Source organism: Dipodomys merriami, unplaced genomic scaffold (genome assembly GCF_024711535.1).
Source record: "Dipodomys merriami isolate MVZ:Mamm:240054 unplaced genomic scaffold, mDipMer1.0.p SCAF_1, whole genome shotgun sequence".
NCBI lineage: Eukaryota > Metazoa > Chordata > Mammalia > Rodentia > Heteromyidae > Dipodomys > Dipodomys merriami.
The window spans coordinates 81,022,215-81,047,276 of NW_027202270.1; the positions used below are offsets into that span (position 1 = coordinate 81,022,215).

At 34.9% G+C, this 25,062-nt stretch overlaps 1 protein-coding gene across 1 annotated transcript in view; it reads left to right on the top strand.

Annotated features, from left to right (window-relative positions):
- The window catches only part of Dpp10 (dipeptidyl peptidase like 10), a 1,479,312-nt gene that overhangs the window by 577,688 nt on the left and 876,562 nt on the right, over nt 1–25,062 (top strand). The window lies entirely within an intron of this gene.

The following is a 25,062-nucleotide window of genomic DNA, read 5'->3' on the forward strand; positions in this document are numbered from 1 at the left end:
TATCTATCTATCTATCTATCTATCTATCTATCTATCTATCTATCTATCTATCTATCTATCTATCTATCTGTCTGTCTGTCTGTCTGCCTATGTCTATCATAGAATTAAAAATTGCCAATAGACATATGAAGAATAGCTCAACATCTCTGATCATAATGAAAAATGCAAATCATAACAACCTTAAGATTCTACCTCACCACAGTTAGGGTGGCCATTATCAAAAAATAAATAATAATGGATACTCATGGGGATGTGGCCAAAAAAGGAACTCTACCACACTGTTGGTAGGAATGTAAATTTGTTCAACCACTCTGGAAAGCAGTATGCAGGTTCCTCAAAAAAATTAAACATAGAACTCAATTATGATCAAACAATTCCACTCCTAGGCATTTACCCAAAAGATTACAAACCAGGACACATTAAAACACAAACCAGGGTCTGGGAAGGTGGCTCAGTGGTAGAGTACTTGCCTTGCATGCATGAGGCCCTGGGTTCCATTCCTCAGCACCACATAAGCAAAAAGAAAAAAGCCAGAAGTAGCATTGTGGATCAAGTGGTAGAGTGCTAGCCTTGAGCTGAAGAACTGAGGGACAGCGCCCAGGCCCAGAGTTCAGGCCCCAAAACCAGATCCAAATAAAACCAGAACAAAACAAAACACACAAACCAGCACAGACACCATTATCCCAGCACTATTCACTATAAGCAAAGTATGGAATCAGTACAAATGCTCCAAAAAGGAATAGATCAAGATTCTTAAAATTCTATATTTGGCTCTCATTCATTATCTCTCTATATCAGCTCAAAGACTTGGAGTTGATGTGTAATTAAAAATAAAAACACCTTTTTGAAAAGGTTAACCTCTTTGCTGAAAAGATAAACGGCTCTGTCATTAGCTATGAGGTTAGGATAATAATATATGTAGAACTTTAGAAAGACATGCAGAAAGGTTTTAGGAACAAAATCCAATCAGGGATAAAAGCAACTCAAATAACTTCTGTTCTAAATTTTCATTATATTAAAGATTAGGATATCTTTATTCCATTCTTAACTATTTTTATTTTGTCAGTCCTGGGGCTTGAAATCGGGGCCTGGGCAATGTCTCTGAGTCTCTTTGTGCTCAAGCTAGCACTCTACCACTTCAGCTACAGTACAACTTCCAGGTTTTGAGTGGTTAATAGGAGATAAGTCTCACAGGGTCTTTTCTGTCCAGGCTGGTTTTGAACCATGATTCTCAGATCACAGCCTCCTGAGTAGCTAGGATTACAGGTGTGAAACCCTGGTGCCCTGCTCATTCTTAACTTTTTTTTTTTGTTGGTCATGGAGCTTGAACTCTGGGCCTGGGCAATGACCCTGCGCTCTTCAGCTTAAGGTGAGTGCTCTACCCTTGAGCCACAGCTCCACTTCTCCTTTTCTAGTGCTTTATTGGAGATAAGATCTCACCAACTTTCCAGCTTGGGCTTTCTTTGAACCGCAATCCTCAGATCTCAGCCTCCTGAGTAGCTAGGATTACAGGCATGAGCCACTGGCGCCCGGCTTTTAACTACTTTTTTTTTTTTAATTTAATTTTATTTTATTTGAGAACATACTGTACAGATGGGTTACAATTACATGGGCAGGATAATGCATACATTTCTTACCAAACATTGCAGCCTCCTCCTTTGTTTACCCTTCACCTCCCTTCCCAGCCACCCCCCTCCCCCCACCCAATCATACCCCCCTCCCCCCCAAAAAACCGACATTGTAAAGCTGGTTTTGACATGACATTTTGTACTTCTCATTGTTGCAACAGGTCCACCTGAATCCTTAAACGACTTGTTTGTCCACATCTCCTCCACATGTTATACTGACATCAAATATAGTGAAAGCAGGGGTGACACTGTGGGGGAGGGACAAACAAAGCAACAAAGAAATAATCTTATAAATGCGTTAGAAACATGCATGAAAGAAACGAAAACATTAAAATACATATTTAAGGGTTCATTTTCCTAACATCACATTATCTGACCTTTTCCGCTTGACTCATACCTATGCTAGATATTGCAAATAAGGGAAACCATGGGACCTATGCTTCTTTAGGCCTGGCTTACTTCACTTAATATAATTTTTTCCAAACCTTTCCATTTCCTAACAAATGGGGAAATGTCATTCTTTCTGATGGAGGCATAGAATTCCATTGTGTATATATACCACATTTTCTTGATCCATTCATCTACTGAGGGGCATCTGGGTTGGTTCCATATCTTAGCTATGGTAAATAATGCTGCAATAAACATAGTTGTGCTGGTAGCTTTAGTGTGGTCTTGTTTGTAAACATTTGGGTAAATGCTCAAAAGTGGGATTGCTGGATCATAGGGGAGATCTATGTGAAGTCTTTTGAGGAACCTCCATACTGCTTTCCAAAGTGGTTGAACAAGTTTACATTCCCACCAACAATGAAGTCAGGTTCCTTTCTGTCCACATCCCCTCCAGCATCTGTTGTTGTTAGAGTTCTTGATTTTTGCTGTTCTAACTGGAGTGAGGTGATATCTCAATGTTGTTTTGATTTGCATTTCTTTTATCGCTAGAGCTTTTAACTACTTTTAACTGGATCAAATGATCAATTCTGCAGGAAGAGAATAGTTGAAAGATGGAGTCCTTAAGATGCCAACTGTTTCTTTGAAATGCATTGATTTTAAACTTTTCCCCCACAGTTATTCTTTGGATAGATGTATGCTTAATGTAAAGACACAATAGCAACAGTTAGACTCAAACTGTTCATTTATGCCTAACCACAGTGTTATTTTGAACAAGCATTTAATTAACTTCCTACTTATGCAGCTTTGTATCCATGTTATTCATTTGTTTGTTTGTTAAGGAGGTACTGGAGTTTGAACTCAAGGCCTTGAGCTTGCTGGGAAGACCTTTAGGACATGTCTACATCCTTATTTTACACTGGTTATTTTTAGAGTAGCACCTTACCTACAGTCCTGATATGTGCTTGAGCTCTGCCCACTATAGCTATGCTTTTCAGCATAAGATTACAGTATACTACTGTATCTGCTTTCCTCAATGGAAATAGAATCTTGTGGACTTTGCTGCCCAGGATTTCCTTGGATCTTTACCCTCCTATACTCAGACTCCTACATACACACCTGCTTTCTGTGCATATTATCATTTCTGTCTTTAGTTAGTATGGCTGTTATTCTTCACAATTATTTTGAAATAAGACTATTGTCTTAGAATAAATATTTTCTTTTAGTCTGTAAGAATAACTCTTTTTCAGATATAAGTCATGAATATTAAAATAATATAAAAGTAATGAAAGTGTTTTTAAATTAGCCCTTAACCCAGAGAAAAACATTTCTAAAATTCTTTGTTTTCAAAAAATATTTTTAGACAGTGATATATTTATAATTTCTCACTGAAGGTACATAAAACTTTATAGCACAAATATTTCCCTATGTGGTTATTTTCTTGCTTTCAGTATATTACTTCAGTACAACATCCGCTACATGAGTGTGCTATAATTTATTTTACTTGCTTTTTAATATTTTTCCATGATATAATTCTCCAATAACCATCTTACAGCAAATTATTCTCTTCTTAGTTTCAACTTCTACTTTTTTATGTTTTTTTCCATGAGTAGAATTTTCTGTACTTGTACATTGAAAGCATTCTTGTACACAGAGTGGCAATTTTGTTCCGTAGAGTATGTGAATCTAAGGAAAGGAATTTGATGTTAGTATTAATGTAATTTGTAGTCACATTTACAGATACCACACTATTTATATGATCCATTAGTACACTAGCTAGTAATGTGTATAGATTTTACTTCCATTTCAATGTTTGGGAACTGTGGATACATTTCCCTTATCTACAGAATAAAAGTGCATCCACTTCAAAACATCTCTTTTTCTCTGGTACTGGTTAAATTCACTTAAGAGACTGCTAAACATTCATATCTCATTTTCCAAAAGAAATATCCACTTACAACCTGTGTTTTTTACCTATACGTGAAGAATGTTTTCCTTACAAAACTTTTTGTTGTTGTTATTTGTTTGTTTTGTCATGGTACTACGCTACACAATTCTTAGTTGGACTCTCAGTTCCTAGAACAACACTCTTAGCTCTTCTATCTTTAGTGTATTTTGAGATAAGGTCTCATGATTTTACCTCTGTGACCCTCCATCTACTACTGTCCTACTTAAATGATCACATCTGGCCCTTGCTAAGTATCTTGCATTATTTTTTCTACCAAACAGGGGAAGGAGTGTCATATAAATAAATCATTTCAGGAATTATTCATCTCATTACCCAAACCTTCTTGAGACTCAAGACAGCATTGAAGATGTTCCTTCTTCCACTGGGATTATACAATGTAATGATGACGCTCACTGACTGAGAAATTTAGGTTGTTTTGTATACAGTGCTGGGGGAATCCATGACATTGCATATTGCTAAACAAGTGATCTACCACTGAGCTACAAATGCTCTCATATTTAGATTTTTAGTAGGCAGTTTACTGTCTTTTTAAGAACACCTTTTACCTCTCTCCAAAATTTCCCATCAAAATACTTCAAAATAGGCTGGGCATTGGTGGCTCAGGCCTATAATCCTAGCTAGTCAGGAAGCTGAGATCTGAGGATCACAGTTCAAAGCCAGCCAGGGCAGGAAACTCTGTGAAAGTCTTATCTCCAATAAACCACTAGAAAACCAGAAGTGGTGTTGTGGTTCAAGCAGTAGAGCTCTTGCTTTGAGCTGAAGAGCATAGGGAAAGCACCTAGGCCCAGAGTTCAAGGCCCATGACCAACCAAAAACAAACAAAAACAAAATAAAAAAACTTCAAAATAGATCTTGAGTTTTTGCAGCTCCATTATCTTCTTATCTACTTTCACATTGAAGTTTATTAGATTACTTAAGTAACATAATACAATTTTTAAGTCCCTCTCCATTTTGTATGATTTAACTTTTTAGTTTGAGTATTTTGAATGTAAAAGCAATGTTGAATTTAAATAAAATGTATGTGTCATGCTTATAAACATAGCTGATTGGTTTATGATAGATGGATGGATAGATAGATAGGTGTATTTTGTTTGGCAACAGGTCACTTAGGATTTTTTGTATCCATTTAATGATACGCTGTGTATCATTTTCTCATTGCTTTTAAGCATTTTTATTTGTATTCAAGTTATTCTGGCCTTTTAAAACATGTTCCTTTCTCTTTCATTTGTTGTAATGGTTATTACATAGAATTAGTGTCTTTTCATCCTTAAATGTTTGAAAGGTCTCTCCAATAAAGATTTGTGTATTAGCAATTTTATTTCTGAGCAGACTCTTAGATGTACATTAAATTTTATAAACAGCCCTAGGAGGGTACATTTTGTATTTCGTAGGCAAGTCTTATTAGATGGTGCTATTTAAGGAATGTAAACATTTTATTTAAATGTTTGACTGTGTTGAATGTTTTTGTCTTTAATTCTTAAACAGGGAGAGCAATGCCAACATATTCAAGGATATTATTTCTCTCTTTTTCTATTCGGTTGCTCCTTCATATAATTTTGAGGCTACACAATGACATAAATATGTCAGTGATTTCAAATTCTCTTTTAAATGTTAACTCCATTGATCAGAATTCAAAATCTACTTGAATACTGCAATTTATTGTTTCTGCTAAGAAATTGATAAATAAATTATTTTCCATAATATTGGCCTGATAGACAATATTTCCACCAACTAACTCCTTGGGATTATTTTGCTTAATCTTTTGGAAAATAATTTGAGAGTTTTGTATATGAGCTAGGCTTACGGTTCTGTTATAATTACATAGTCATTCTTGTTAACTTGTTTCATATGTATTTTTGCTGTATTTTTATGTCAGTCTTACTGTGTGTAATAACCCCCCATAATGTAATGTAATCCCCCAATAATCAGCTGGGACCAGATAATCAACATGGCCCCTTGGCCCGATTGACCCCCCCTTGCTGCTCCACAGACCATGAAAATAGGGTAGAGAGCAGGGAAGTAGAGTGGAGAGTAGTTGGTTGGAGTGAGGGAGTAGAGAGACAGAGAGGACAGAGGGACAGCAGGAGGGGAAAGCCTGCTGGAGCAGAGCAGGACAGGCCTGTGGAGAGTGGAGAGGCCTGCAGAGAAGGAGGAAGTGAAGAAAAGGAAAAGCCTTTCCCTTTGTAGATTTGGAGTTTTAGACCTTTGGAGGTCTGTGGTTAGAGGTTTGTAGACTGACTAATTGGTGGTTTGCAGACCAACTAATATAGGTCAGGCTACCTATTGTAGGCTTGGAGGTCTGGTGGTCAAGGATGCCCTTGGTTCTGGGTATCTAGCCCAGGACAAGTTAGTTGCAAGACCCTTTCCTGGTGTAAATATTTGTAAAATAATTTTTTTCTTATCTTAACGGTGCCTGGATGGATTGTCTTGCCCTTCAGAAGTCTTACATTTTGTAGATTTTCTTGAATAATACAAATTGTATTGGTAATTTTCTATTGTTTCCCATTTTTCATATTTGATAGCCCTAGACTGTGTTTAGTCTTTTTTTTTGGGGGGGGGGAGTCATGGTCCTAGGTCTTGAACTCAGGGCCTTTGCACTGTCCCTGAGCTTCTTTAGGCTCAAGGCTCTACCACTTGAGCCACAACACCACTTTCTGAGTAGTTTATTAGAGATAAAAGCTCACAGACTTTACTGCCCAGGCAGGGCATGAGCCACCAGCACCCAGCTGTGTTTATTCATCTATTTCCAGACATACTCTATCAGTATGTCTGCACTTAGTACCCAATTTTCTCCAGATAAGGTAGTTTAATCATATTTTTTTTTATTGTAAAGACATATGCCACATGTTCTTGATCCATTCATTTACTGAGGAGCATCTGGATTGTTTCTCTATGTTAGCTATGGTAAATAATGTTGCAATAAACATAGTTGTGCTGGTAGCTTTAGTATGGTCTTGTTCATGATCATTTGGGTAAATGCCCAAAAGTGGCATTGCTGGGTCATAGGGGAGCTCTATGTGTAGTCTTCTGAGGAACCTCTATACTACTTTAAGATAGGGACACAAGAGGTTTTTTTTCTTTGTCGCTGTTTGTTTTAATGTACTATTTTTTTGTTTCTTTTGTATGTTCTTCCTCCATGGTATAACCCTTGTTGTCACTCTATTTGATTCTGGTGCCCTCCATCTTGTATATACATTTTTCTAATTGGGGGAGGGGAAGGGAAATAACAAAATGTTGAAAAAAGGATACAGGTTGACCCATTGTAACAATGAGATGTACAAGACACTATGTTGACAAGGAAACTTACAACTTGGGGTTGGGGCAGGAATTGAGGATGTGTGGAAGGAAGGGATAGTAGGGGAAAAACAAAGGAGGGGGCAACAATGCTTGAAAAGTAATGTACTCATTACTCATGTAACTGTAACCCGCATATACAGTATCTTTTTTAATTTTTAATTTTTAATTTTAAAGATATTGTACAGAGGGGTTACAGTAACATGATTAAGGTAATGAGTCCATTTCCTATTGAGCATTGCTACCTCTTCATCCCATCTCAAAAATTGTTAAAAACTGTCATTTTTAAAATATTAAAATGTTAATATTATTGCAAGGTGCCAGTGGCTGACACCTATAATCCTAACTACACAAGAAGGTGAGATTTGACGATCACAGTTTGAAGCTAGCCTAGACAGAAAAATCTGTGAGACTCTTATCTCCACTAACTTACTAACAAAAGCCCAAAGTGAAGTTGTGGCTCAGGTTATAGAGTGTTAGCCTTGAGCAAAAGAAGTTTAGTCAGAGCCCAAGCCATGAGTTCAAGCCCCAGAAAAAGTCCACACAATATATTTATTATTGTTGTTGTCATCATTATTATTATTATTATTCAGGATTATTATTATATAGGATTTGCAACATACTTATCACAAGACATCAAGGTGATAAGACATTAATTACTCTAATTCCTCTAGCCCATGAATCCCTTTCATCTGAGTTTCTACAAGTTTCTTTAGTTCTCAACAATTTGTTGGTTGTTATGTTTTTCAAATACTCATATTTTTAACCTCTGAGTTAACTATTAATCTTGATATTTCTACTTAGGATTTCATATAACTATCCTACTAACTCTCAAAGTATCTCCTTTTTATTCTAACCACTTGGAATCTGGGAGAGCTCTTAGACTTCATTGTTAATTCACCTCCTTTTTCTTTTGCTGAATTTATATGAACATTTAACCCTTTAATTCACTTCTAAATTTAATATTGCATTTTTAATTCGGTGTTTTAAGAGGTTTTTTGAAAATTCTTCTTTAAAATTTGTAGTTCTAATGTTTCTTCTTATTTCCACAAATGCATTTAATAGACATCTTTAAAACTTTAATTTTTTTTTTTTGCTAGGCACTGGTAACTCATCCTTGTAATCCTAGCTACTCAGGAAGCTGAGATCTGAGGACTGATGCTCCAAGACAGTGTGAGCAGGAAAATCCCTGAGATTCATCTCCAATTAGCCAGCAGAAAGCTGGAAGTAGAACTGTGGCTCAAGTGATAGAGGGTTAGCCTTAAGCAGAAAAGCTCAGGGACAGCTCTCAGGGCCTGGGTTCAATCCCCTGTATGGGGGAAAACAAACAAAGAACAAGCAAATAAAACAAAATTTAATGTTACCTGTTCCAGGATTTTTATTCTTATGTAAATATTTTCTAAAAATTATTCCTCCCCTTTATTTTCTTAATTTGTTCTCCTGTTGCTCATCATTTTCATGAAATCATATTTTTAATCTTCTGTATATTTAGGAAATATGGAAAACATGACCTTAGCATTTGCAGCTTTTGGTAGATTTCATAAAAGATTTAAGCATTTTACAACAGACTTATCAAAGCATAGACTTATTGAAAGTTCTTCTACTTAGCTGGTCAGTTTTCACTGATCAGTTTTCTCCAATACGCCTATGTTACTGCTTATTGAATACTGTTGTGCTTTCTATGGGAGGAGAGAAATTCAGGAAGTTCCTCAGTACCTGTTGTCAACCACTTTCTACCCTAGCTGCAATTTATGAGAAGTACTATTGGGCATGTTTAAACAGATAATTCTGTCCCCCACACAGAAATTCTGACTCATTGGAACCAATGTGACAGATCCTGTGGCTTGTATTTGACATGAAACTAGCCAGTGTTGTGTTGATTGTATGAGGACTTTCACATTTTTCTCTGGCTTGTGATGGGCTATTCTATTTTTGTTTTGGTTTCCTTCCTTTTTCAATGTTATTGATAACAGCATCAATTTACGCAGGGGGAAAACTGATGATGTACAAGGGGCTAAGGAAGGAAAGAAGGAGGAAACAGTAAGAATTCTCTGCTCAGCTTTGTGTTGTTAGTTTCTTCATATTGGCCATCAACCATTTATCATCTTCCTCAGTATTTTCAGTTTTAATGTTAACAAGTGCTGGGAAATCATCAAATTCTATTTCTCTGAAGCATCTCTATATGAGGAATTCCAGAGTAAGGAGCCAGCAGCCAGCCTCTTATGGTTCATCTGTTTAGAAATTTGAAATAAGTCTAATGTTTATTGAAGGAGAGTCTTAAAAAGCTGTAGAACACATTTTCACGTAACTATTTGACATTTAAATACTTTGATAATCATTTGTATTTGTGATGGTAACAGTACTAGCTAGTAACAGTACTGTAAGTTCTATCTTATATTCTCTAGGCACAAAATAAGTTTCAATGACATTATATCTCAATGGGAAGGAGAAACAAAGGAGGAGGCTAAAAGGCTTGATAAGAAATGTACTCATTATCTTGCCCATGTAATTGTAACCCCTCTGTACAGTATTTTCACAGTAAAAATAAATAGAATTTTTTAAAAAGAAGCTTTTTGGTTAATGCCCAGTCAACAAATCATCTTACTGATGTGTAAAGGAGTGTAATGATTTAAACACCACTTGATTTTTTAAAAAAATATAATATCTTCAATATTTTTTAGATTCTAACATCTATGCACCCTACAACATCTCTGATTTCTTAATCCCTATTATGTCCACACAGTAAACTAGAAAGTTATATAGGATCCAAAAGAGAGTATTAACAAAAAAAGATATATCTGTACAACCCAAACAATTTTTTGAAATCAGGGACAAAGATTTAAATATTGAAAAATGTTGGCATCTTTTCAAAGAATAGAAAATAAATGATATGGAAAAACAATATAAGACAATGAGACAGATGTGAGCTCATTTCTGGTAATGAGCATCTATGGACCACTTATTTGGTGGGTTGGCTTAACATTTACATTTATGTCAGTTGTATGGATTATAAAGAAAATGTCTCTTGTTGGGAGGACAATAGCAAGACACAATGCAACAATGAAATCTCATTGTTAATAGCTATTGCACTGGAATGTCAATGATGGGCTGCATTGTTCAGAAGCTGGCATTGGCAAAGTTATTAAATTGGTTGGTTCATAAGGGAATATAGTACATTAGTGAGCTATTCAGCTATGACTGAGTGTATGTATTAGAAAGAATGCCTTTGTAAGTTTCCGACATCATAAATCAAGACAAGATTTAGTGAAAAACACGCCCTGGAAGGGGCAATCATATATTTTACAAGGCTTAGCTCAAGAAAGCTCAACCTTCAATCATATTTCAGCTTGTATTTCATTGTTATAATTTGCATCATACTATTGTCGTGTTTATTATATTTGGTTCTTGTACAGGGAGCTTTATAAGATAAGCATGGTTAGGAGTGAGTTATAAAAAATGATCCATATAGATATTGCTATTGGGTTTCTTTTATTCCTGGTAAGTAAAGTGTATTTTTAAATTTTTAATTATATATGTATACAAAGTTATCATAATAAACCCACTTTGCATGTATTTCCCAGGTTGCTTCCATGGGTAATTAAGTTTTTAGATATAAATCTAAGTGTTACAAAATACCATAGAGATTGAAAATGAATGTTTTAGGAATCAGAGAATAATTTTTAAGTGATAAGATTAGAAGGTTATTTTCATATGATATTAGTCTGGGCCCAAATAACTTCTTCTATTATCAGGTTGTTTGTGGTCTTTACAAGGAAAAAGAATATAATTTCTTATCTTATATTATATTTATTAACAATTTTAACTCATTTAATTCACATCAGGGTTTTTCAGTCAATCTCTTTTAGTGTTCTGTCTACCCTTTAAAAATGGGAAGTATAGCTTATTACTTCAATATTTCCGTCTTTTTCCCCTAATGCACTAAAGCATTAAAGGATCAAAGATTTTATGAGTAAATTAATATTTATCTGACATTAAATATAAGGTGTCATAAAATCTCAACAAATGCATGTTTTGGCTTAGCAAGAGCTATTATATTAGAACTTTATTTTAAGCTGGGAAATGGTGGCACAGGCCTGTAATAAGCACTTACTCAAGTGTCAGAGGCAGGAGGATTTCAAGTTCAAGGACAACTTGCAAAAAGTAAGGAGACATTGTCCCCCCAGATTAAAATAATATATAAAATGAAAAGGGCTTTGGGTATGGCTCAAGTCTGATTTGTAATTATATTTTATTACCTTTTAGTAGCTGCAGAAAGGATTTACTAATTCAACAAATCAGTTTATGAATGCAGTGCTCCTTGATTGATGTCATCCGTTTTCATCTTTCTATTCCTTCCTTACCTAATATGTACAGTCTTGGATTCAATTCCCAGCACTGAAGAAATACTCAAAAGATTTGTTGTTGGGGGATTTACATTTTTGAGTTCCAAGTGTATTTTGGATATGAGACTCTTGTCCATTGTATGGCTAGTGAAAATTTCTCCCAATCTGTGGGCTTTCTGTTGATCTTGCTAGCTATGAACTTTGCTATGCACAAGTTCTGCAGCTTCATGCAATCCCATTTGTCCAACCTTTCTTTGATTTGTTGTATTTCTGGGTCTCTATTAAGAAAATTTCAGCCTATACCAAGGACTCCTAGGATTCTGCAAAGAAACAGCAGCTCGATAAACAGTAGGCTAAAGACTTAAAGAGAAACTTCTCTGAAGAGGAAATAAGAATGGCCAATAGATACATGAAGAAATGCTCAACCTCTTTAGCCGTAAAAGAAATGCAAATCAAACCAACATTGAGATTCTACCTCACCCCAGTCTATGGCCAATAGACACATGAAGAAATGCTCAACCTTTCTAGCCATAAAAGAAATGCAAATCAAACAACATTGAGATTCTACCTTACCCCAGTTAGAATGGTTATAATGAAGAACTCTAATAACAACAAACACTGGAGGGTATGTGGCCAGAAGGGAACCCTACTGCATTGTTGGTGGGAGTGTAAACTTGTTCAACCACTTTGGAAAGTAGTATAGAGGTTCATTAGAAAACTCCACATAGAGCTCCCCTATGACACAGCAATCCCACTTTTGGGCATTTACCCCAACGATCACAAACAAGGTCATACTAAGTCTACCAATACAACTATGTTTATTGCAGCATCATTTACCATAGTTAAGATATGGAACCAACCAAGATGCCCCTCAGTAGATGAATGGATAAAAAAATGTGATATATATATATATATATATATATATATATATATATATATATATATATAATAGATAGATAGATAGACAGACATAGATATATAATGGAACTCTATGCCTCCATCAGAAAGAATGACATTGCCCCATTTGTTAGGAAATGGAAAGACTTGGAGAAAATATATTAAGTGAAGTAAGCCAGGCCCAAAGAAACATAGGTCCCATGATTTCCCTTATTTGCAATAACAAGTACATATGTAGGACAATCAGAAAAGGCCAAAAACTATGTACATATGACCATATAAGATGATGTTAAACAAAATGAACACAAGATAGGGACACAAATATTTTTTCTTTCTTTCTATTGTTTCTAACTTATTTATAATGTACCGTGTAATTTTTTTTGTTTGTTTTTTTTTTTTTGTATGTTCCTCCTCCATGTATAACCCCTGTTTTCTCTGTATTTGATGTCTGGCCCTACATCTTGTATATACATTTCTCTAATTTGGGGAGGGGAAGGGGAAAAAAATCCTCAAATAGGGATACAGGTTAACCCAATGTAACAATGAGATGAAAAGACACTATGTTGAAAATGAACTTTACAACTTCAGGGGGGTGGTAGTTGTGGAGATGGGAGGGAAGGGATATAGGGGAAAAACAAAGGAGGAGGCAACAATACTGGATAGGAAATGTACTCATTACCTCGCTCATGTAACTGTAACCCCTCTGTACAGTATTTTTACAATAAAAATGTACAAAAACTCAAAAGAAAATATACCTTTGAAAGATTAGCTAATATATGTAGTTTGTTATAATAACATGCAAAATTATGTTATTTTAATAACAAGTTAAAATTTCTATGAAAAACCATTTTAGAATTATAAAAGAACAAAATAATCAGTAATTGTGCATTGTGTATGATAAAAGACCATATATACATCTACAAATATAAGTATATAAAATATGGTAGTTATATACAGAAATCATAGAAAGACTTTTTCAAAAGATACACATACAAAAACCACAAGCTTAATAAATTAACAGTATTTACAATAGTATCAAAAGAATAAATTGAGCCGGGCGCTGGTGGCTCACGCCTGTAATCCTAGCTACTGAGGAGGCTGAGATCTGAGGATCGCGGTTCAAAGCCAGCCCGGGCAGGAGAGACCATGAGACTCCTATGTCCAATAAACCACCAGAAAACCGGAAGTGGCGCTGTAGCTCAAGTGGTAGAGCGCTGGCCTTGAGCTGAAGAGCTGAGGGACAGCGCCCAGGCCCAGAATTCAAGCCCCACTACCGACAAAAAAAAAAAAAAAAGAGTAAATTGAGGAGTAACTTTAACCAAAGAAGTAAAGATATGTCATGAAAGCTGAATGGCTGAGAAAAGAGGAACAAGTGTAAAGTACAATTAATCCTGGATTATAATAACTACCAATGCTAAAATATTCATAGTCAAAGTAATCTTATAGACTTAATGAAATCCCTGAATAAACTCTAAATAATGTATTTTATGGAAATAGGGGAAAAATCTAAAAATTTATATAGAACCACAAAACACCCTAATTAAAGAATTTTAAGCAAAAAGTACAGAGATGAAAGCATTGTACAACTTAACTTGAAATTTTATTACAAAGCTGTAATAATCTAAACAAAGTGTGGCCCAGCACCAGTCACTCACATCTCAGCGACACAAAAGTCTAAAATCGCTGGACACCCGTTGCTCACGCCTATAATCCTAGCTGTTCCAGTGTGGAGCCTGCCGTCAACGAAAGGGAATCCTGAATTAGGGGGCGAGGATGTGGAAAAATAAAGACATAAGACAAAGGATGGGGTCCAGAGGTCTGCAGCTCAAGACTGCAGCACTGTTTATTTTTAACTTTCCCTAATATATACTGATAGAACTCAAGAGGTAACATAAGGTTACAATAGTCCAGAAGAACAAGGAAAATTTCAGTAAAAACAGAGTGCAGTAAAAAACAGGACAAGCTCAACTGCTAGAAAGTAAAACAAACTCTGCAGACATAGCAAAGCAATCCTGGGCACCTGGTGTTTTTAAGTAAGCCAGTTCCTTGTACGTGCCTTTAAGTGAGCACCAGGGTCAAGATGACCTTTAAACTTTACTGTCAGCTCCCAACACTCCGGAGGAGGCTGAGATCTGAGGATTGTGGTTCAAAGCCAGCCCAGGCAGGAAACTCCGTGAGACTCTTATCTTCAATAAAGCACTAGAAAACCAGAAGTGGCATTGTGGCTCAAGTAGTAGAGCGCTCGTCTTGAGCTGAAGGGCTGAGGGGCAGAGCCCAAGCCCAGAGTTCAAGCACCACAACCAACCAAAAGAAAAAAAAAAGTCTAAAATCTGGAGGATCACATTTCAAAGAAAAGTATATGTGATAGGGATCAAATGGTAAAGTGACAGCTGAGTGAATAAACCAAGCTATTGTGAACCGTGGAGTTAAAATTCCAGCATTGCTGAAAAGATACCAAACAAACAAAATACAAAAATGCAAAAAATACAATACTACTGCATTGAAACAAACACTACCCAATGTAATAGGATAAAGAGCCCAAAAATCAACATACACATTTACACTCAATTTAGTGTATACAGAGAAATGAAAAACATACTTGGGGAAGACAAATAACACAAGAATTTACTTACATGTGAAATCAAAAGCTAGTTGGCCCTATACAAGTAGAGTAGAATGGATGTGTCCAGAGTGTATGGGAGAAGCTGGGATACAGAAAGGGAAGACACTGATAGAAAACCACAAAGATAGGATCAGTAAGCTTTAGTGATCAACTGCAAAACATGAGTAAAATTAATAGAATAATTAATATTGAACATAATAACAATGCATAATAACAAATGCATTCTTTATTTTAAAGTTAAAATTATATTCTAAATGTTTCTGCTTAAGATTTGGTAAGTATCTGAGTTGATGGACATTTTAAATAGCTTCACCTCATCATTCCATAATGCTAACTTGAGCTTAAATTTCCTATATCATTTAGTATATATTACAACTGTTATTTGTCGATTTAAAATACAACCAAATTGAAATGGGCAGTATCTCAGCCTCCAACCTGTAATCCAATACCAAATTGAGAAAAAGCAAGGGATACCATTGATTAAGATTCATTTATAAACTGCTTTGTTGAATGATGATTCCGTTGTACACTGGTGTAAAGATAATAATAATAATAATGAGCAACACACACAAATCTTTATGCTGATAACATTGTTATTGTCATTTTTTATTGTGAAAATACTGTACAGAGGGGTTACAATTACATGGGCAAGATAGTGAGTACATTTCTTATCAAGCATTGTAGCCTCCTCCTTGGTTTACCCTTCCCATCCCTTCCAAGCCTCTCCCTGCCTCCCCATCTAATCCCCCCCCAAAGTTGTAAAGTTGGTTTTCAACATGACAATTTGTACTTCTCATAGTTGCAATGGGTCTACCTGTATCCTTATTTAAACGACTTGTTTTTCCCCTTCCCGTCCACAAATTATACCAACATCAAATACAGTGAAAGCAGGGGTTATACTGTGGGGGAGGGACATACAAAGCAACAAAGAAATAATCTTATAAATGTGTTAGAAACAAATGCATGAAAGAAAAAAAAATTAAATACATATCTTAGGGTTCATTTTCCTAACATCACCTTATCTGACCTTTTCTGCTTGACTCATACATATACTAGATATTGCAAATAAGGGAAACCATGGGACCTATGTTTCTTTGTGCTTGGCTTACTTCACTTAATATAATTTTTCCAAGTCTTTCCATTTCCTAACAAATGGGGCAATGTCATTCTTTTTGATGGAGGCATAGAATTCCATTGTGTATATATACCACATTTTCTTGATCCATTCATCTACTGAGGGGTGTTATTGTCATTTTAAAATTGTCATTTTAATTTAGTAATTTGTTATTAGAATAGACTCCTTAGGTACTTGAATGTTTAAAATCAATTGATATAAAGTAATTTGACATTATGAGATGAATGGTAACTTAAATATGCTTTTCCTCTTTTATGTATTTATATTCCTTATGTTTTGATATTCTGTATATTCTGATATTGTTCTGCATAATCTTGGTTGTACACTTGAATGGATTGAAAAGCACCTAGGAGATCAGTAAATTTCCCTCTTGAGTATGTCTGTAAAAATATTTCCCGAGAGTACTAACTAAAGACATAAAGTTTGCCCAGAATGTGGACAGTACCATCCCATAGACTGGGAGACCCATTTAAATAAAGAGGGAATGGAGATGGCATAAGTACAAATAAACGTTCTGCTTCCTGTCTATCATAATGTAAGCAGCTTTGCTTCACCATATCTTCCACAACATGATAGAATGAAAACTCTGAATTTGTGAGTCAAGGGAAATCTTCACTCCATTAAACTGTTTTTCTACAGTATTTACCACAGCCCTGGAAAGTCTGGGTAAAATGGAAAACTGGTACCTGAGATATGGAGACAATGTCAAGACAAAATTTTACTTCATGGTTATTAAGCATTGGATATTGTTTAGATGATAGATTTTCAAATTTTTGAAAATGTGAGATGGAGAAGCATTAGAGTGACAGCTTAGAGGACTAGAATGCTGAAAAGAATGATGACAAGAAAAAGCCAGGGTCATGAGCTTTCAGATGGGAATGGGTCCTCTATTAGGAATTAGATTTGAAGTCAGCTATGTTATACCCATCCAAAGAACTTGTGTTAATTTTTCTTATGTCTTAAGACTTTGTGTAGATGGAGTTGAAAGGTAATGAATTATTTCATCTGGCTGAGGAATACTGAAATCAGTACAACATTCAGTTTATTTCTGACTATGTAAAACAAGTTTACAGGAGTTATGTCAGCAAATGGTAGAGTACAAAGATTGAGAAACTTCTACATTGAACAGAAAGTAAACATATGTAAATGTAGGGCCAACAAATGTGTGCCAAGTGAAAAGATTACAACCAAATACTTTGCCTTGGGATAAGCAAAATGATGCTTTTAGGACATAGTAAGAATTGTCTAGGTCTTCCTCATCAAAGGTATCAAGTTTATAAGTTATTAGAAAGGCTTCTTGCAGAAGAGATCTGGGGCACACTGCTAGCATGGCACTACATAGAGAAATTCCCACGTTCACCTATCCAGGCCCTCAGTAGGCAGTGCAACCGTGGTCCATGTGGGCACAGCTACTGCTCTTGCTGGTAGAAGGCCTTGTCTTCCAAGAAAAGCCACAGAAAATGAGTAGAGCCAGCTTAAGAGATAGGTCATATTCTTGTAAAGGGAAAAGATATAGAAATGGTACTGACCAAGACCTCTAGGGCCCATATCCTGTCATCATATGCCCTGGATGGCAGTGTGGAGATGTGGGATTTAATGTTTGCACTGCTAGACTATAGTCTTTCTTTGGGCAAGTACTGCCTTTGGTAGTTCTCCTAGTCTAAGCTAAAGGGGCTAATAGAACTCAGAGGAGACTTTGAACTTGGATTTTTGAACAATATCAGAACTCTTAAAATTTTGAGGACAGAGAAAGATGACCTGAATGCATTTTGCATTATGAGATAGAATGGGGTTTTTGAAGGTTAAAGATACACAGTTATTGTTTAAGATATACTTAAATATCACCTGGATAAATGAGGGATGTGATGGTAATCTTGATTTCAACTTGATTGGGTAGAGAAGTATCTAGATTTGCAAAGCACAACTTGACTTTGACTCTCATGATGTTTACCAAAAAGATTAACTAAGTGGGAAAATTCACTCTGAATTTTTGGCAGCCCATGTTATAAGCTTGAAGACTAGTTTGAATAAATGAGGGGAAAGCAGGAAGTCCACTTGTTTGCCGATATGTTCCTTACCATCTTCCTCTTCCTCTCCTTTTCTCTCTCTCTCTCCTTCTTCTCTCTCCTTCTCTACCCCACTTCCTGTCTGTTCCTCCCCATTGTCAGTGATGGAAGACTAACATAAGTATGTTGAATTTGTTCATTTTTATGTATTTATTTTAGTATCTTTAACTTGTTTTATAAAGGAGTTACCATTTCACAAAGCAGTTTATGAATACAATAAATCTCGTGCAATAGGTTTTAAGATTACCATTGTTAAAAAAAAATGCTTGTAGCCACCGATATGGACCATTGTAATCTTTTCACAGTGGTGTTTAGAGACAAAATAAATAATTTTTATTTCATAAAATAGATTCAGATATGTCAACAAATGAGTTTTTTAGTTGTTTTCTGAATTGTTTTGAAGTAAATTCAGATTTTACACAATTTCTTAAACTGTACACATAGTGGATGTTTGTTTTTTGTATACTCAGAATCAATTTCTATTTTCTGACTATATAGTTTCTCTGTTTTTAAGTGGAATTATATAATATGTAAATTTTTGTGCATGTCTAGCTTCTTTCAGTTTCCATATATTCTCAAATATCCTATGTGTAGCATGTATCAATGCTAAATTTCTTTCTTTTTTGATTCAAGTTATAATATTGTATGCTTGTATAGGTTTTACTATGCTAATTTAATATATACATATGATACATATCAACCAAATCAGGGTATTAAGCAATTCAATTTCTTTCAACATCTTTCTTTTTGTTTGTTTGGTATTTCCTTTTTCAGTAATTCTGAATTAAATAATGGAATGCTTTAGTCAACAGACACTTACTATGCTACAGAAAAGCATATCAGTCCTTTCTTGTATTTGGGGTTTGCTTATTTATATTTTTGCAATATTTTTATTGTAATTAATTGATTATATAAATTTCACAAATTTCACAGTATTGTGGGATAGTGATACTTAGTTAAAGTCAAACATATTCTAAACTTCATGGGGCATATTGTCTCTATCATGGCCTGTAAAGTTTATGAGTTCTATGAGCTTTGACAATACAGTTATTTATTACACATTGGTGATATGTACATTGCTTTCCTTTTACATAGCGTCAGCTGTTCCCTCTTTCCCACTCATTCCCTCCCTTCCATCACTGTCATTGAGTTGCTTGGTCCGTTTTAATCAGTGTCCAGGCTGATGGGTCCCGCTGTTGTATGTTTTCCCCTGTTTCCCTCTGGTTCTGTGTCCTCCTCCTAGTTTCCCTCCGATGTGCACATATATACCATGTATGTGCTCAACAACATAGGTCATTTAGTAATGATTCGACCAGATGAGTGGACAACCTTAGTTTCTTAAGTCTTGTTAATTTTGTCATATCACCTCAAGTTTTGGATTTAACATCTACTTTTCAAGAAGACCATGTGCTCTTTGTCTCTTTGCTCTTAGCTTACCTCACTCAACATGATTTCTTCTAGTTCTATACATTTCCCTGCAAATGTCATTATTTTGTGCTTTCTAATGGCTGCATAATATTCCATTGTAGATACCATAATTTTTGAATCCATATATTGTTTTTTGTATAATCTCTAACCTCTGTCCTTTTCTATTATTATTGACTACTATTCTTCTGTGTTATTCTAAGAGGTTGACAGTTCAGTTTCTACAAATGAATGAAATCATGTAGAACTTGGCTTATTTCACTTAGCATAATTATAACTAGTTCCATTCATGTTGCTATAAATGGCAAGATTTTACTGCCTTATTACAAATAATATCCCATGATATGGGTAAAAAATAACATTATCCATTTATCAGTTGATGGACTTTTAGATTGTTTCCACGTGTGCTATTATGAATAATTCCACTGTGAACACTTAACTAAATTTCATTTGGTCCTATGTCATATCCATTCCTTATATCAAGGTTTAACTTCTTTAGGTGTATTTCTATGAGTAGAACTGCAGAATATTAGAGTTACTCTACCTTTACTATGTTGAGAACTTCCAACCTGTCATTCAAACTAAATGTTGCATTTTACATTCTCACCAATAATGTATGGGAATTCTATATTTTCTACATCTTCCTCAATAAGGATCAATCTGTCTTTTATTATAAACACTCTGTTTAGTGGTATGTCACTATAGATATGATTTGAATATCCCTAATAATTAATACTGTCAAATAATTTTTCATTTGTGTATTGGTAATTTACATGTATTTGGAGAAATGTTTATTCAGATCAATTGCCCATTCTTTCTCTGAGATGTTAAATTTTTATTGTTTGTCAAAATATACTATTAGTATATAAGAGTTCTATGGACTAATTTGAACTTTTGGCCACCATCTTCTGTAACATGCTTAACTCCATTTTTAATTAGAAAAAATTTTAACCAGACATCTGTTGCTAAACAATGTTGATCATAACTATGAATAGACGGGGAGAAAAAATCAGAGATAAAATAAACTACTCATACAACATATTGAAGATAATATGTTTTCATAATTACGTATATACTTTATTATATATACACAGTATGTATGTATTTATAATTATACAATATACATTCACACAAATATACATACACACATTTATATACACATAATATGTATGTGTGGATATACATATATGTATGTATAGATACATCTCTTAAACAATATCCTTGATTACTGATATTTTGGTGCCCTTCTAAAATCCAGGAAATTATTTTCTATATACTTTCACTTTGGAAAAAATAATATAAAACAAAGAAATATTGTACCTGTGAGTGTCATTTTAGTAGTCTATTTCTGAAAGAATATGGTAATAGATAATACAGGAGTATACACTTAGGAAATATCTCCAGTGAATCTGACTGTTAATAGTAGTTTGTAAATATGCTGTTTTGTTTTATAGAGTATCACCAATGATCTGTGGAAGTAACTGTTGGGAAATCTAGCTATTGCAATATTATTTACAAATTAATACTTTTAAAGTTGTTCATTTTACTTACTTTATGGAAATATAAATGATTTTATTTCATTTACTACAGATTACAGGAATATGAGAAAACTAGTACATGGTTTTGGATTTTGAGTTTAGACTGGTGGAATCTTATCACCTAGGTTCAAGATCATTTAAATGAAAGTCCAGTTATAATGACACCATACAGTGGTGATAGGTTATATTACTACTGTTTCTACTCTAGTGAAATTCCATTTCAAGAAAATACTGTATTCTGTTTTACTTTCTGGACATTCATTACAGTAGGTTATCATATGTACAACCAATGTGAATTGTGACTTTCTGATAATTTAATGTATGTTCAAATACAGGTAACTTTGAATATTTGTAATTGATATGATAAGAATATTCTTGATTAATATAAGAACAAATATATACTTGATTCTTACATTTTATGTGTTTTACTGTGTGTTTGTATGTGACTATGCTTGCATGCTTATTTTGGAAAAGCCTGAGTAATGATGAATGGAACAGTTGTGTGGTTTATCTTCAAATTTGCAGCACCTAATGCAGTATCTGCATTTAATAGGCTCTAAATTCTAGCTCATGAATTGATAAATACAACTAATACTATCCCTAGTATTTTTTTCTTTATTGCTTATCATATGCTATAACATTTGCACATTATTTCATTTGATACTGATATGCACAATATGTAACTCTTATCATCTCCATTTAGTCAATCAAAAGTATTGAGTTATACAGAACTGATTCTAGGAAGAATTTAAATAATCTTTTATCAAGGTGTTGTATTTATTTGTTTCCTTGCTTGTGAAGTTATATGTTTTGTGCATATACAGTCTATTCCAAACATGGAGGTAAAGAACTAGGGTCCTGTATGTGTTTCAAAATCAGACATGAGTTTAGACACATGGAGTTTGTGACTCAGGAAAGAAGAATGGAACTATATGTGCTATTTTCTAGATCAAGCATCTAAGAGGAACCACCTCTTCCTTTATTTGCCTTTCTCCTCCAAACTCACTTTACAAAGCTTGTCTGAAATGAATAAGAAGAGCCTCCTAAATATTATTGATAGATGGCACACCTGTCACATATCGCTTTTTGTAAGGGAATCTTAATGACAATACTTGGGGTTATGATGTCTCTCCTTTGAGGGAAAGAGAATTTAAAGTAAGCACAGTCTATTTGAGCCTGCTGGAGATATGAATCTCTTGGCACCTATTAGCATAATCTACTTAAGGAAGGGACATAAATGTAGAGTGAAAGGCTTGCAAAATGATTTGCTGGATACTATTGTTGAGTCCTAATTTAAATCACTTGGTTTTCTCAATTATTATTCCAAAGCCTCATCTGAATCCTTCTGACACTAAATGTACTTTATAGGGACAATACATTCCCATAACTTGAAAAAAATCTTTAATGTAAGATTTATATATCTTCAGAGAGATGGATGAGAATAATTACTTTGAGTCTTGTTAAGTTCCTTCAAGCAATGCTCTTACAAATTTGTATAACAGAAAGAATTAAAACGTCACAAGATATATTTCTGAAGATAACAACCACAGCACTGACAAACACTCTTAAACACAGAAGTTTTTTGACAAACCTCATGGATAATTGTTGCATATACTTATATGAGGATACTGTGTTTTCTTCAAAGCATTAGTTAAAAACAGACTTCATGTTAATTTTTATTATATACCAGAGTTTTTATATAGAAATAGATGTTTTGCCTGTCACTAGGAGAATCTAGTTTAAGATATCAAATGTTGACATGTTACTGGTCATTGGATAAATTTGAAAGATGTAAATTCTCTTATCCCTAAGAGAAAAAATTCAAAATCCATTTCCCAACAACTCTTAATATGATGCCTTATGTATACTTAGGAGAAAAGTCATTTGGCAAAGTAAGAGTTTCTTTCCAATAATATTCCTTAAAGAAAGATTATCATCTTTATGATCATCTTTATGATTATTTTTTTTCGGTCATGGGGCTCGAACTCTGGGCCTGGGCACTGTCCCTCAGCTCTTCAGCTCAAGGCGAGCGCTCTACCACTTGAGCTACAGCGCCACTTCCAGTTTTCTGGTGGTTTATTGGACATAGGAGTCTCATGGTCTCTCCTGTCTGGGCTGGCTTTGAACCGCTATTCTCAGATCTCAGCCTCCTGAGTAGCTAGGATTACAGGCGTGAGCCACCAGCTCCCGGCTTTATGATTATTTTTGATCACAGGGCTTGAACTCTGGGCCTGGGCACTGTCCCTCAGCTCTTCAGCTCAAGACCAGTGCTCTACCACTTGAACCACAGTGCCACCTCCAGTTTTCTGAGGGAGTTTTTGGAGATAAGAGTCTCACAAACTTTCCTGTCCAGGCTGGCTTTGAACCACGTCCCTCAGATCGCAGCCTCTTGCGTAGCTAGGATTACAGGTGAGAGCCACCAGCACCCAGCACATAAAGCCAGAAAATATTCTGGACACATCACTGAAAATTTATTTGTAATTTCACTGAACTATGATCTTAAAGACATAGCCAGGCTCTTGTGGCTCATACCTATAATTCTAGCAGAAGTTTATCTGAGGATAATGGCTCAACACCAGCAGACAGAAAAGTCTTGGAGATTCTATTTCCAATTAACTAAAAATAAGCTAAAAGGGAAAGGGAAGTATAGTTCAAGTGATAAAGTACCATTTTTGAGCAAAAAAAAAGTCAAATGAGAGTGTGAGTACCTGAATTCAAGCCTTACTATTGGCAAAAAAATATGAAGAAAAAAATGGAAGGAAGGAAGGAAGGAAGGAAGGATGAATTTCTGTATATCTGAAGATAATCTTCTCTAACATAACCTTGTAAGTTCATATATTTCTTCATTACCTGTTTATCCATCATCTGGAGTGTTCCATACACTGAGGTTACAATTCTAGGCACTGAGGATGCAATAAATTCATTTAATAGAAAATTGCAACGTTCCTTCCTTCCTTGAGCTGGTTTTGTATTGAAAGAGACAAGAGCAATAATTAAGTCATGGGCAGACATTTGACCTTTATTTGAAATGAGATAAGCAGACAGTAAAGCACTTTGAACAAAGAAGTGTCACAGTACAACTACTGTGTTTTGCTCGACATCCTCTGGTATCTTTGTATACCATGGACAAAGAGAAGCTTACTGCAATAATTCAGACAAAGAAAACTGTAGTGTGTACCATAGAGGAGACAGTATAAGCAGTGAAAAGAAAACTAACTTGCTCCTATACTTGAATGATAGAGCTGACAAATCTGAATGAGGATCAGACCAGTTATGCACAGAACTGAGGAAGAAATGTCATGTTCTCTTTCTTTTAAATTCAACACACATATAGAATTAACTGTAGATTACATAATTTAAACTGGGACAAGATCAAGACATGTCTCAGTATGTAATAAACATCTGTTTAACCTGAAATTGTTTTATCCTATTCATCCATTTCAGTGCAGATCTCAGTATTTGTTTCTGGTTATGGGAACCAATCACTTTGCAGATGACTTTGCACCCAACAGATATCTTTTCATGTCTTGAGGATGGGATTTTAGTCTTGAGCATGCCCCATATTTTGGTGTATATAGATCCATGTTTGGGAAAGTCCTATTCTCCTTTCCAAATTAAGACAAGAATTTAAAGTTATTTTCCACTTGAGCTTATTACAGCTGAGACTGGATTATTTTGGATTGATTATGCTTTAAGTAAATTTATAGGGATAATGTATAATGTAGTTTAAGAAGAAATATTAACCCTAGCAGCTCCTGAG